We start from the raw sequence: 16,415 nt of genomic DNA, 5'->3' as shown, positions 1-16,415 counted from the left end.
TAACAACAATAGTGAAAGGAATTGGATTGAAAACAATATGTTGTTAAATCACTTCATAATCATGACCATTGTGGGACACTTGTACTCAATAATGTCCATTGATTTCCATGAGCATGATATGATTGGTATGATGGTTTTGAAGCAGGAATATGCTATGGTTTTTGGACCTTTTGATGTGAGGAAACCTTGCCAGGGGGGGGTTTGCCTGAGGGATTGCATACCAAAGAAGAAGATGCTGATGGAAATTGGAAGGTGTGCGAATACACTGAAGGGGGTGACTGAATTTCCAAAGGGACTATGTAGCAAATAAGGGAAGGTCGGGATTGGATTTTTTTTTGCAACTAGAATTGTGAGATGGAACCAGATGCACATTGGGAGTGTTCCTTGGAACAATGAGTCAGTAACTATCCAATGAGAGGACACATGGCATGAGATTGTAGCGCTAGACAACGGATGCAAATTTGATTTTAGAAGTGGATTTTGGACTTCCTAGGAAGGAATTAAATCCTGGTATTAGTTTTGAGGTTGGAGGTGTGAGCTTCTGGATTCCCTTGTTGCAAATGCAAGCTTTGTGCCTTTTATTTACTCGTTTACCGAATGTGCATATGTGTATATCATTGTAAATATTGTATTGATTTGGATTTATAAAGCTCCATGAACAATATTGTTATTTGGTTGTTGAAGTAAATGTGTATACTTATATGTGGTGGTTATTATAATTACCATAATGAGGTGTGTTATCAAGATCTAGTGAATGATATGTTTGTCATGTTTCAACAGTGATCATTGCAAATATTGCAACGATCTATGTTAAAAATCTCCACGGGAAATATGTTTTTCTTTTTAGTGGTCTTGCTGGTTGTACGTGTCATTGAACATTGTGGACGGTGTTCCCCCAAGGAGAAGGGTTATCTAACATCATCCCTTGTCAAAAATCCATGTAAAAAATATAAGACCAAGGTCATGGGACACGTATTCCAAGTTGAATGGTGAGAAAAACATCTTGGTGGGTGTTCATTTCAGTTATTATGGCTAAAGGAAAATGGAAAGGGAAAAGGTAAAGGCTTTGGAAAGTCAAGAGGTAATTATTAGCATTTTACTTATGAAAATAATGGAACTTAGGAGAAAATTAGGGTGAAAGGGCATAGGTTTCATGTGAGGAGGAGAATGAAGGAAAATAATGGAAAATTGAAGAAAATAGAGGCCTCATTAAGAAATAGGCTTTTGAGGATGAGTTGGTAGCTTTTACTGGTTAACCTTTTCTCAGTTTAGTTTTGGAGTTCTCTCTATTGTCTTTCTCTCACATTCTTGGACGCTTGGAGTTTTATCAAAGAATTTCAGCATCAGATCAAGAAAAGTAAAGAAGGCAAAGAAAAGAAAGGATCAAGCAAGGAAGAACATGTTTGACTTGCTATAGTGGGATTATTTGCAGGTATCGATTTGCATGTATGATTTCCTTGCTAGTTTTGGCATGAATGGTTATGCGTGTGTGTTCTTAGTTCTCTTGTTGTCATTGGCATGGGTTTTTCTAGGAGTGACAATGTTTTTCAACCTAGCCTTGTCATTTCCGAATAGCCTTGGTATGATGGGGTTCTCATGTTTGGTTGAGTCGGATTTCCAAATGGATTCGAAGCTGGGTGCGGTGGATCTCTGAAAGGAAGAACACATGGCCTAGTGATCCCTGAACAAAACTATGGATTGTGCTAAAGCGTTGGCATAGTAACCCATGAACCAAGCTGTGGGATGTGGTAAAGCCAGATTCTATGTTGCCTCTGTGGGCATAGGAATCCTTGAACAATGAATGATGGGATATATGGTAAAGCCTATAGGTGGGTGCCCTTGATTAGGACTAGGAATCCTAGACTAGTGAATGGTAGGATATATGGTAAATCTTGCAGGATGGTGTCTCTTTTATGGCATATTGATCCTTGAATCAGATTGTGGATTGCAGTAAAACATAGAGACTAGGAGACAGTAAAATTCCTCACGGTGTAGGTGGAAAAATCCATTGGCATCCATGCTTTTTTTGTTTTCTTGTTATGAGTTCCACGTTCATGCTTGGAATATGGCACACGGGTGGTTGGCTCAAATAAAGAATTGGTTCAGCCAACCTATGGTCAGGTGGTTCGTGGAAGTCCCAAACTCGGTTGGGCTTTACATTCATTAATAAAGGTTCCTTCTCCTTGGTATTTCATGTGTCAATGTATTGGTTTATATGTGGATCTATGGTTGTTGTATCATTATTATTTTTGTTGTTTACATGCTAGTTATGACCATGTTTTATGAAAGGGATGATGTATGGCTCTCATCATGTTTTTATTTGTAAATGAATGAACAATCAATATATGAACTAATAGATGATCATGTAGCTAATGTGATAAGGTATCAATGTTTCTTAGAAATTAATAGATAAGTATGATACTCCTATGCTTAGATATGTTATTATGACCTGTAGATTACATTTTCATGATGTGTTTGACAAAAAGTATGACATGGTTAGGATTGTTTAGGTCAAGACCTTGATCAATTTTTCTGTTAGAGGCTTTGACTTGGTTTCATTTATTGCCTTGGAAAGTCACGGGGGCTTCACTCAATAAACCTTTAACATAGCACATGTGTTGGTGGCATACTAAACAATACCCTTTATTGCACTACATATTGGAAAATACCTCTAAAAATCACTTTATTTAACCCCCTACCAATACAAACCCAATACATATTCCCAATTTTAAAAACCCCTACTTCACTAGATATTGTGGGTATCCTTTTTTTCATTAACATTTTTTATACCTCTTTATATTTTCTCATGAACTTTGAGCTCAATTTTTTATACCTGCCAATATAAAAAACCTTTACCCCCTATTATATTCTCAATATATTATGTCATTTTTCCTCAATATATATCCCCCAATATGAATGCACATGGTATGGTATTGGTCCCCCAGTAAAGCCCCCATGGGCAAAGTATCATCAAGTTCCATGTAGTGGTATGGAGACTAGACTTGAAAAATTGGCTTAAATCTCGCAGTCTCTCGCACATAGTTGGTTGAAAAAGAATGCAATCTCTCCCTTGAAGGCATTTTGGGAGCAACTAGAGGGCCCCAGGTGCATGCATTCCCATGTCATGGGAGTGACTAGGGGTTTAATTCATTGAAAGGCTAGGTTAACTCATGGGTTGGGAACTTGGAGCTCCTATAGCACCTGAGGGAGGTATGTAAAGTGTTGGTTCGATTGTTTTGTTGTAGCAGCTACAACCACCCTCCAAAATTTTTCCTTAGCTTTGTTTTGGAGCCTCCCTACCAACCATCCTCAGCAGCATGTCTTGCCTTGTCAAGTACACAAGATTTAGTGTTTTTCTAGCATGTTGCCAACCTGTGCAAGATGGCTTCGTGCATCCCCCTCATAGGTTGTTTCTCCGGACTTGGTTCAGCTGCAGGTTGAAAAAATTCCCCAAGACATTACACAATTCTAGAGGGGAACCAACCTTCCCTCCAGAAATTTTGCAATTTTGTCTAGTAGCCTGCTGGGCTCCAGAATTGTGGAAATCTACCTTTTAAGCTTCACTACAAAAATTGCACAATTCCTCCTAGCAAGGGCTGCTCAGCACAAAAAATGTGCAATTCTGGGCAGCAGTTAGCTACTTAGCCTAGAAATTGCACAATCCTTCTAGGCAGTCAGCCCAACGCCCTTCCATAAATGTGCAAATTTTTCCCTCTGCTAAACAGGTTGTTGCATGTGCCATTCAGTTGATTGGTTCCACCTAGGACTGAGAAAATTTGACTTCCATGCATGGGCTACTTTTTCTTGGAATAGAAAAAAGCAACATGCAAAAAGCATCCCTCGATTTTAGGAAGATATTTTTAGTAGTTGGAGGTTACATGAAAAGATCGTTTTAGAATATTTCCTCCAAGTGTCACTTTTTCCTAGATTTGTGGCATGCGCATCATGAGCCTCAAAATTGTTTATTCGATGCTTCAGAGCTTAGTTATTCACATTAATCTTGGATCTCTGACATCCCACAACACATCTAGGAGTCTTCGACACATCCAACTCAATTATTCACGCGTAAGTCCTGTTAACTTGTCTTTTGCAACATTTCTGTTGCTTTTTGTGTTTTTCTTGTGTGAGTGTTGTTTTCTTGATTTCTGTGACCACTTGCTTTCGTTTACATACATACTAGCTTGTACTAGCACTGTTTCAAATTCCTCTAGGATCTCATTGCTATTGCATGCATGAAACCGTTTTGCATGAACGATCGCCGATTCAACGACTCACTTCACCCACATGAATGTTGTTTCACTTTTTGAATCTCTCATTCATTATTTGCATGCATGATCATTCATTCCTGCTTTCACTTAGAATTTCCATGCATTCACATTCACATTTATCTTCTCACACACTGATCCTGAGACAATGACATTGAGAAGTGTTGGTGGGATGGAGATTGCTACCTTTAGGGAACATGATTATGATGAGATGTATCAGATGTCGAGGCCCGTGATCACCATGGAGACACCCTTTAGCTTACCCAGTAGTAATGCCAACTCTAGAGATATCTTGAAGAAATGGGTGAAGGAGCCGCTAAATTTAGGATGGTACCCAACCAAGTCTACAAGATGAAGATACTCTAGAAGGCCAAGAAAGAAACGAAAACCTCCCCATGGAGTTGGGTGATCATGCTGGACCAACTGGCCAGAGAAGGCAAAGCATGCAACTAGCTCGACATGTTGGCTCATTAGCTAAAGGAACATGTAACAAGGGATTAACAGTTTCCCAAAGGTATGCAAGTAGGTATCTACATGTCCACCTACATCTTGGATGCAATCTGTGCCCGATAGGAGTTCCTGGGCTTGAAGTGGGCATGGAAACCAATGAAGACCTTTGACATTTTGATAGATCGATGTACCAACAACTAATACATAGCATTAGTGTTGGTTGGCCTTGAGGTGTCCTTGATACAGTTAGCTCGAACTTTGACCTAGACTTTATGGACTATAGTCCCCAACCATGGAGTGAGAGTCCTTGAACCCCCTATCTAGATGAGCTAATGGATAATGTAGGATGATATGGTAATGTCGAGGACATTGAGCTTAACATGGCATGTAGGTTAGTTGGGGCTTTTTGCACATTTAGGTGATGGGGAGCACTATTTTCCATCATTATAAACGAAAGGAATATAGATGTTGTATGGGTATTAATGTGAGGATAATTTTGCCCCTGGACAAGGATGGCTTTGTTTGGGGCCTTGGACATCATCTAAGGAGAAACACCATTATCATCCTAGGGTGTACGAGTGGTTTTGGTTGGTTTAGTAATAATACAGACTGTGCACATGGTACAAAAACACCTCCCAGTGCCTCTAAGGTGAACGGTTGGCCTAGTGGTGCTCATCGCCAACATCAAGGTTTCTTGTTGGTGGCTAGTGTCCTACTTACTAATGTCGACTACCCAATATTGTGACATTTTGATAGGTCGATGTACCAACAACTAATACATTGCATTAGTGTAGGTTGACCTTGTTAAGGTGTCCTTCATACAGTTAGCCTGAAATTTGACCTCTCGATGGACTATAGTCCCCAACCATGGAGTGAGAGTCCTTGAACCCTCTATCTCCATGAGCTAAATTATGGATAATGTAGGATGATATGCTAATATCGAGTACATGTTTGACATTTTGATAGGTCGATGTACCAACAACTAATACATTGCATTAGTGTTGGTTGACCTTGAGGTGTCCTTGATACAGTTAGCTCGAACTTTGACCTAGACTTGATGGACTATAGTCCCCAACCGTGGAGTGAGAGTCCTTGAACCCCCTATCTAGATGAGCTAATGGATAATGTAGGACGATATGCTAATATCGAGGACAAGCTTGCCATGGCATGTAATAATATCTGATTATCATCCTAGGGCCTACAACTAGTTTTAGTTGGTTTAGTAATAATATAGACTATGCACATGGTACAAAACTACCTCTGAGTGCCTCTAAGGTGAATGGTTGGCCTAGTGGTGCTCATCGCCAACATCAAGTTTTCTTGTTGGTGGCTAGTGTCCCACTTACTAATGTCTACTACCCAATATTGTGACATTTTGATAGGTCGATGTACCAACAACTAATACATTGCATTAGTGTAGGTTGACCTTGTTAAGGTGTCCTTCATACAGTTAGCCTGAAATTTGACCTTTCGATGGACTATAGTCCCCAACCATGGAGTGAGAGTCCTTGAACCCTCTATCTTCATGGGCTAAATTATGGATAATGTAGGATGATATGCTAATATCAAGGACATCTTTGACATTTTGATAGGTCGATATACCAACAACTAATACATTGCATTAGTGTTGGTTGACCTTGTGGTGTCCTTGATACAGTTAGCTCGAACTTCGACCTAGACTTGATGGACTATAGTCCCCAACCATGGAGTGAGAGTCCTTGAACCCCCTATCTAGATGAGCTAATGGATAATGTAGGATGATATGCTAATATCGAGGACAAGCTTGACATGGCATGAAGGTTAGTTGGGGCTTTTTGCACATTTAGGTGATGGGGAGCACTATTTGCCATCATTATAAACCAAGGTAATATAGATGTTGTATGGGTGTTAATGTGAGAATAATTTTTCCCCTAGACAAGGATGGCTTTGTTTGGGGCCTTGGACATCATCTAAGGAGAAACACCATTATCATCCCAGGGCATACAAGTGGTTTTGGTTGGTTAAGTAATAGTACAGAATGTGCACATGGTACAAAACCACCTCCCAGTGCCCCTAAGGGAACGGTTGGCCTAGTGGTGCTCATCGCCAACATCAAGGTTTCTTGTTGGTCGCTAGTGTCCTGCTTACTAATGTCTACTACCCAATATTGTGACATTTTGATAGGTCAATGTACCAACAAATAATACATTGCATTAGTGTAGGTTGACCTTGTTAAGGTCTCCTTCATACAGTTAGCTTGAAATTTGACCTCTCGATGGACTATAGTCCCCAGCCATGGAGTGAGAGTCCTTAAACCCTCTATCTCCATGAACTAAATTATGGACAATGTAGGATGATATGCTAATATCGAGGACATGTTTGACATTTTTATAGATTGATGTACCAACAACTAATACATTGCATTAGTGTTGGTTGACCTTGAGGTGTCCTTGATACAATTAGCTCGAACTTTGACCTAGACTTGATGGACTATAGTCCCCAACCATGGAGTGAGAGTCCTTGAACCCCCTATCTAGATGAGCTAATGGATAATGTAGGATGATATGCTAATATCGAGGACAAGCTTGACATGGCATGTAATAATATCTGATTATCATCCTAGGGCCTACGACTGGTTTTGGTTGGTTTAGTAATAATATAGACTATGCACATGGTACAAACCCACCTCCGAGTGCCTCTAAGGTGAATGGTTGGCCTAATGGTGCTCATCGCCAACATCAAGTTTTCTTGTTGGTGGCTAGTGTCCTACTTACTAATGTCTACTACCCAATATTGTGACATTTTGATAGGTCGATGTACCAACAACTAATACATTGCATTAGTGTAGGTTGACCTTGTTAAGGTGTCCTTCATACAGTTAGCCTGAAATTTGACCTGTCGATGGACTATAGTCCCCAACCATGGAGTGAGAGTCCTTGAACCCTCTATCTTCATGAGCTAAATTATGGATAATGTAGGATGATATGCTAATATCGAGGACATGTTTGACATTTTGATATGTCGATGTACCAATAACTAATACATTGCATTAGTGTTGGTTGACCTTGAGGTGTCCTTGATATAGTTAGCTTGAACTTTTACCTAGACTTGATGGACTATAGTCCCCAACCATGGAGTGAGAGTCCTTGAACCCCCAATCTAGATGAGCTAATGGATAATGTAGGATGATATGCTAATATCGAGGACAAGCTTGACATGGCATGTAGGTTAGTTGGGGCTTTTTGCACATTTATGTGATGGGGAGCACTATTTTCCATCATTATAAACCAAAGGAATATAGATGTTGTATGGGTGTTAATGTGAGGATAATTTTGCCCCTAGACAAGGATGGCTTTGTTTGGGGCCTTGGACATCATCTAAAGAGAAACACCATTATCATCCCAGGGCATACGAGCGGTTTTGGTTGGTTAAGTAATAATAAATATTGTGCACATGGTACAAAACAACCTCCCAGTGCCCCTAAGGTGAACAGTTGGCCTAGTGGTGCTCATCGCCAACATCAAGGTTTTTTGTTAGTGGCTAGTGTCCTACTTACTAATGTCTACTACCAAATATTGTGACATTTTGATAGGTCGATGTGCCAACAACTAATACATTGCATTAGTGTTGGTTGACCTTGACATGTCCATGATACGATTAGCCCGAAATTTGAGCTAGACTTGATGGACTATAGTCCCCAACCATGGAGTGAGAGTCCTTGAACCCCCTATCTAGATGCGCTAATGGATAATGTAGGATGATATACTAATATCGAGGACATTGAGCGTGACATGGCATGTAGGTTAGTTGGGGATTTTTGCACATTTAGGTGATGGGGAGTACTATTTGCCATCATTATAAACCAAATGAATATAGATGTTGTATGGGTATTAATGTGAGGATAATTTTGCCCCTAGACAAGGATGGCTTTGTTTGGGGCGTTGGACATCATCTAAGGAGAAACACCATTATCATCCCAGGGCGTACGAGTGGTTTTGGTTGGTTTAGTAATAATACAGACTGTTCACATGGTACAAAACCACCTCCCAGTGCCTCTAAGATGAATGGTTGGCCTAGTGGTCCTCATCGGCAACATCAAGGTTTCTTGTTGGTGGCTAGTGTCCTACTTACTATTGTCTACTACCCAATATTGCGACATTTTGATAGGTCGATGTACCAAAAACTAATACATTGTATTAGTGTTGGTTGACCTTGACGTGTCCATGATACAATTAGCCCAAAATTTTACCTAGACTTGATGGACTATAGTCCCCAACCATGGAGTGAGAGTCCTTGATCCCTCTATGTTGATGAGCTAATGGATAATGTAGGATGATATGCTAATATCGAGGACAAGTTTGACATGGCATGTACGTTAGTTGGGTCTTTTTTCACAATTAGGTGATGGGGAGTACTATTTGCCATCATTATAAACCATAGGTATATAGATGTTCTATGGGTGTTAATGTGAGGATAATTTTGCCCCACAAGGATGGCTTTGTTTGGGGCCTTGGACATCATCTAAGGAGAAACACCATTATCATCCCAGGGAATACGAGTGGTTTTGGTTGGTTAAGTAATAGTATAGACTGTGCACATGGCGCAGAACCACCTCCCAATGCCCCTAAGGTGAACGATTGGCCTAGTGGTGCTCACTGACAACATCAAGGTTTCTTGTTGGTGGCTAGTGTCCTACTTACTAATGTCTACTACCCAATATTGTGACATTTTGATAGGTCGATGTACCAACAACTAATACATTGCATTAGTGTTGGTTGACCTTGAGGTGTCCTTGATACAATTAGCCCGAAATTTTACCTAGACTTGATGGACTATAGTCCCCAACTATGGAGTGAGAGTCCTTGATCCCTCTATCTCAATGAGCTAATGAATAATGTAGGATGATATGCTAATATCGAGGACAAGTTTGACATGGCAGGCAGGTTAGTTGGGGCTTTTTGCACAATTAGGTGATGGGGAGCACTATTTGCCATCATTATAAACCATAGGTATATAGATGTTGTATGGGTGTTAATATGAGGATAATTTTGCCCCACAAGGATGGCTTTTTTTGGGGCCTTGGACATCATCTAAGGAGAAACACCATTATCATCCTGTTAGCGCTTGAAATTTCACCTCAGGCTGAGAAAGGCAAACTCCAAGGCAACATCAAACCACTTAGCCTCGTAGCTATCCCTAGGGGGCAGGAGAGGGCTCTCTCCGGTATATCTCAGCAAAGATCGTCAAAGGGCGGAGATAACCAATAAAGAACACTGATTTTAGACTAGTAAACTGATAAAAGGTTTGATTTGAGATTTTTGGGATTTTGGTGGAAAATCGGGGAAAGGCAATTTTGGGTGCGGGGTTTGGACACAGTTTTTGCAGGGGGTTCTTTGGGGCAAGGTAGGAGACTGTATTGATGCCTTTGAAAGAGTCAGATGAGAAAGAATGATTGGTGAGGAGCTAAGGAGAGCAAGTAAACACCTTGAGTTCTCCTTAAACAGATGAAAACATTGATATTAAGCAAACTTAAAAGCAGAGCATGGAAATCATGAATTCTACTTTAACACTTCATTTGCCTAATTTGCAGAAGGAAAAGTAAGAATATGAATCACATAACAAACTTACAAGTACAAAGAGAAAAACACCATCAATACATGTAACCACAGGAATCCCAAAAAGGACTGCAAAACCCTGGTCTTCCTTTGCCAAAAATTGCAGAGATACAATGAGTAATACAATAGAAGATTCTCCCTCAAGAGTCCAACCATGAAAATGACCAAGAAAGTACATAATATAGGCAATCTAACATCTTTCCTTGCCTCTAGGGGTCGAGCTCACTATCCTAGGAGCTGTTTCAACCAATTCTAAACTGAGCACTGAAAACTAGGCAGTCAAAACAACTTGCCTCTATAAGCTAGGAAACCAATTCATTCATTAAATTTTTGCCTATCTCAAGAATGAATCTTCTAGAAGAGATAAATAAGTGTCAAAGTATCATAAATTACATTATTTACATCAAGGAGGATCAAAATCCACTCCAAAAAGTCAAATCCAGTCAAAACTGCGTTTTGCTGAGCTGTAGGTGCATTTATGTGAAAATTGTCCAACGCGTAGCGCCCTGATTCTGAACGCGTAGCGCGCCTTTGGAGCAACGTTTGAGGCACTTCCAGGTGTCCAAATGAGGCAAAAGTGGGCTTGTTGGAAAGGTATAGATGTCTACTTTCCAACCCGAGTAGAATTTCTGAATTGGGTGTCCATTTTCCCCTCCAAAATTGCAATGTCCCAAGACTGCTTCCTGTGTGTCAAAAAAGTGGCAAAAAGTCATTTTTTGCATGTTTTTTTACCTTCTGGAGGCTCAAAACTTGGTGAAATTTCTCGAAAATTGCTGAGAAAGTGTATTTTTGCATGAAAAATCCAGAAATTCTGAGTTTTCCTGAAATGGAGTTGCCCATCTTAAGGGTCGCGCGCGGCGCGCTACGCGTTGGTGAAGAAAACCTATTTTTAGCCCAAAAAATTCACAAGTGACCAAAAATGCTCAAAATTTTCTGAAATTTGTGTTGGAGTTGAGTCATTTAGCATCATGCTCCTTCAAGGAAGCCTCAGCCAAGATGTGGAGGGGATCGGGCCTTTTTCTTCGTTTTAGTGCCTTGGCCAACCTCCTTGGATCTGGCGATTGTAATTTTGACATTTCTATAAAACCATGACACTTGTGCAAAACGTGAAGGAGGTTTTTCTTCTTTGGCATGCTGTAGACAAAAACCTCTCTCCGTTTTCCCAAATTCATCTTTGATTTCTCTGAAACATCTTTTGAGTGCAACTTATCCCGATGTGTGGAACAAGGGATTTTGCCGAAATGAAGCAAAATGAAGGGGATAAGGGGCTTCTAAATTCTTGAGGAAATTTTGGGAAGTAGGGAAGGATGTTAGGAAGTAGGGGAAAGTGGAATCTCAGAGATTGAGTGAAGGGAAGGGGTCCAAAAGGGCAAAACATAGGCCCAACCAAGAAAATTGCCAGGTTGTAGGAAGAAATTAGGGTTTGTGCAAAAATGAGGATTTTGGGGGATCTCAGTGATGGGAAGCATTTGATAAGGTACTTTAAGGATAGGGGAAGGTGTATGAACATCAGGATACAAGTTTCACTAATGATTTGATCGTCCAAGAGATATTGCCTTCAAAACCCTAGGAGAGGGAAATGACCTTGCCTGGGCGCAACTGAAGCATGAACAAGGTGTAAAATGACTCATTAGACACTGACATGATAATGACAACCCTATGAATGATGATAGAATCAGCTGAATAGTGACATGGATTGGCATTTGGGAAATTTTAGAAGGAGTGAAAGCAAACCCTAGACCTAATGCCTAGTGACCAAATTTTGCTTGAAGACTCACTGAAATGACAAAATTTGACCTTGACACTCTGAGACGACATTGTAAGAGCATATTTGATCACTGGAGGAAGGCTGGAAAGACTAACACTAACACATCCCAAGGCGTACGATTGGTTTTGGTTGGTTTAGTAACCCAACACGACTTCCTAAGAATAGTAAAACCTCCTTACTACTGCTACGTGGTGATCCAGGAAACAAGATCTGGGTTTTTATTGCTTATCGGAGGGAAAGCATTCCTCCACTCAAGGAGTTTTCCTCCTATCCACTTGTACAAACAACAGGCTTGAGTAAGATAATAGGATTAGAAGAAAATCATAGGAAAACATGTGAATAATACGAGAGGTTCAGATTCCAAGATTTTTTTGTAACTTTGTCATCTTCAAAGTTACAAACAACATGTTTGTTAATTGAAGTGATATTTGATTTCAGCGCTTACTTTAGATTTCTTCTAAGGTTTTTAAGTTTCCTTGTGTTAACTTGGCCCATTGACCTAGGTGGTGAATATCCCTCTTGTATCATTTATGTTCACATACTTGTTTATGAGCAATTTTTTCTTACAGCTTATCTTAACATTTGTTGATGATAGTTGTAGCACTCTTACATTAGTTAGATAGAATTTTTACTTTGAATTTACTTCATTTCCATTACTATTTTTAATTTTTTTGGTTCATTATGTGTTATTCATTAACCCTACCACAAATTGTTTTAATGAATTGGATATGTTCACTTTCCAATTTTCCAACTTCTCATTAGCATCATTGCCATCCAATACCACATTTAGCATATTCACCTTCACATTAGATTGTTTCTTGTAGAAAAATAAGGACACCTGTAGCAGTTTGCAACCCGACTTCCAAGCTTGCCCAAATTCACACGAAACATAAGATAATCCCTCATTCAATGATTTGGGAAACTTTTGAACAGACAGATAATCAGTGATACGTGTGCTTTGAGAAGCGGATGCACACATTATATCCAATATGGTCGGGGGTATCCTGTAGCATTAACAGTTGAGGCACATCTGTCAACAACCCTTTCGGACGGCCAAGATAGTTTTATAAGCTCTGCATTTAATTCCATTTTTTTCTGTGAGGCTGATCTTCCATAGTTTTTGCCTAAAACAGGTATGTTTTTAGGCTTTCTGTTTGTTTTATTAAAAAATATCTCTTTGAATAAATTATTATCATATCCTGTTGGTTGTTCAGATTGTTGGGGCTACCTCTAGATTATATCTTTTTTATTTTGCAGACTTTAAACACATATCTACTAAGCATAAGCTGATAAAACGTTGCATTTTCTTGGATCGGATTCTAGCTTAGTTATTTTCTCTACTTTTGGGCATATGTTACGTTAAGTGCATGTTAATGGAATTTGATTACTTGTTTCTTTGTGTTAAGTACATTGATAAGCAGAAAAACCTTTATCACTTCTGAAACATCTTCACCATGCACTTTCTGGGTAGAAATGTTAGGACGTCTTATTATTTTCAATGGCATATTACCACAAGAACGCTTGAGATGAGGGATACCCAAATTACGTCCAGAAAAGATACAAATTGGTGTATTTTCAATGGCATATTACCACAATTCTTCTTATTTTCAATAGAATATTACCACAAGAACGCTTGAGATGAGAGATACCCAGATTACATCCAGAAAAGATACAAATTGCTGGTTCTTTCAGTGACCTATCCCTAGCCAGTTTCTCAACAGTAACTTTCACCTTTTCCTCAGGAAGACTAATTTGAGAGGCTTCCATCTTTATAAGAAACCACCCTCTTTCTTTTTCATGAATAGAAGATTTTGATATCATTGGGCATGGACTATCTGTTGTAACAAGTCCCAACATAAGTCGTCAAAATGGTCATATATTTTGTTCAATAGCACAATGACTGACCTGCAAAACATAAACCCCGTTTGTTAATACCATCTGGAGCATTAAAAAACACATTTTCCTTCACAATGAAGCAACATAGAAACCCTCAGAATTGAAAATATCCATTCTTACAAGTAGTGGAAAGACTGAACTGTAAGACCCATCATAAGTCATCAAAATGGGCATAGATTCTGTTCAATAGGACAATGCCTAACCTGCAAAACATAAACCCCGTTTTTTAATAACATTTGGAGCATTAAAAATCACATTTTCCTTCACAATGAAGCAACGTATATACACCCAAAATTGAAAATATCCATGCTTACAAGTAGTGGAAAGACTGAACTATAAGTCCCATCATAAGTCGTCAAAATGGCCATAGATTTTGTTCAATAGCACAATGCCTCACCTGCAAAACATAAACCCCGTTTGTTAATAACACCTGGAGCTCCTTCTATTAGGGGATCTCCCTTCTACTAATTATTTCCAAAGCTCATATTTAATCTCAAATTCTGGGCTGTTTATATATTGTGTCATCCTTTCTTGTCTTCCTCATTGCAGTCTTTTATTATCAGGTGGAAATGTGCTTCTGAATTGGGTCTACATGGTCTTCTAGCATATGAATGGGACAATTTTATTAAGAATCTTATTCTTAATGGTCTAATCTTATCATAGGAGGATGGTTCAATTGCTTGTGCTTGGAACACCACATTTGGAAAAAATAACTTCTTGCCATGCCTATAATTCTATATCAGCATGTTCTTCCCTTCCCATGGTAAATTGGTGGTATAATAAATTCCAGGATTGGCTTATTGCTCCAAAAATGAAATTATTCATATGGTTGGATTTAGAGAATTAGATATAAACATGGTACCCTCTATTGTGCAAAGGATTATCTAGGCCAAATATATGTATCCTCTATTCAAAGGACTTTGAATATGTCAATCACTTATTTTTTCTGTGTGATTTTTCCATGGAACTTTGGATTGCAACTGTCACGTTATTTAATATTTTGGACCTTGTTCCAATGTATCATATTGACCATTTCCTTTTCTTATGTGAGAAAAACATGGGTAATTATAAATCCTTTCCTATCTTCATCGCTTGGGGTGTCTAGAAGGTTCAGAAGAAACATATCTTTGAAAGCAGAGATCTCTGACATCCTGCCTCATATTATGGGTTTCTTCTCTATATGTCAAGCCTTTGAATCCTCCTCGTAGTCACTCCTTATGCTTCCCTCATAGTCCTCTATCTATAAATGTAGGTTTCTTTGATGATGCATATCATTTCGGTGTATGTGGAGGGGATGCCATCAGTTTCCTCCCTAAAAATGGGTCTTATCATATTTGGTTGAATATTGGTTCAGATTCTAATACCAAGGTAGAGGTTTCTGTAGTTTGGGCCCTTTTATATATTGAAACATCATTGAACATTATCTCCTGTCAGATTTATGTAGATTCCAAGTGTGTGATGGACTGGATAATTTAGAAGGGGAATTTTAAGGTTCTTTCCCTCAAGCACTAGATGTAACATATTTAAATTCTTAAGGGTCTCTTTCATAATCTATTATTCTAGCATATTTTGAGGGAATGTAACCAACATGCAGACTATATGTCCAAAAAATATCTACGGGTGGAGGAAGGCCACTTTTTATTTGAAGAACCAGGAGGCTTACAATTATTAAGAAGGGGATATGTTCATATCCCCAATGATATTCAGTTGGCTCACTTCTTTTGATATGTCAAGAAATTCTATCCTTTTTGTCATCTTATGAATAAAATATTTCTGTTTGAACTGGTTATTCTTGTTTGTAACTAGGATTTTAATGTTCCATACTATCCGGGTTTTTATCTTTTTTAGTAATTTTATCCATGTTCTACAAAGTTTATAGATGTTCTTTTCATGTCCATTTTTAGTCCCTGTTAGTTAATTTTGTGATGGATGTTGTTGTTGGCATTGGTGATGTCCATACCTTTGAGGTTTTTGGGTCATATATATGTAAATGTATTCCTCTTTCTTAATGAAAAGGATGATTTATCTTCTCTAGAAGATATTACCCTATAAAAGGGTTGGTGTTTAGGAGTTACGAGACTCAGCAACTTTATAGTTACGAGTCAGACTAACCCATATTCCTGTACTCTGTTTTCCTACATGACAAAGTGATAAACAGAGGAAATGAAGAGTTTTTGAATATTTCCACCATTGATACAACCCATATGCAGTTCTAGGCAGGTAGAAACCATGTTTCTACCCCAAAAGATCAACCATATGAAAAGGATGATCGAGTACATGGAGGCAAGGCTTGACCCTACCCTCCTCCTTTAGGGGTCCTGATATTTCTCAACAAAATATGGTAGTGAAAGTTTGCTACCTGTGAACAATGAATGAAACCAATATCTAGTGGTAACAATAACCTCCAAACACGTTAGAAGGTAGTGAAGTTACAGTGCTAAC

The sequence above is a fragment of the Pinus tabuliformis genome, chromosome 6 (assembly GCF_031772625.1).
Source record: "Pinus tabuliformis cultivar Carrire ecotype Pingquan chromosome 6, CPIR1, whole genome shotgun sequence".
Classification (NCBI taxonomy): Eukaryota; Viridiplantae; Streptophyta; class Pinopsida; order Pinales; family Pinaceae; genus Pinus; species Pinus tabuliformis.
This window is presented reverse-complemented; position numbering follows the sequence as displayed.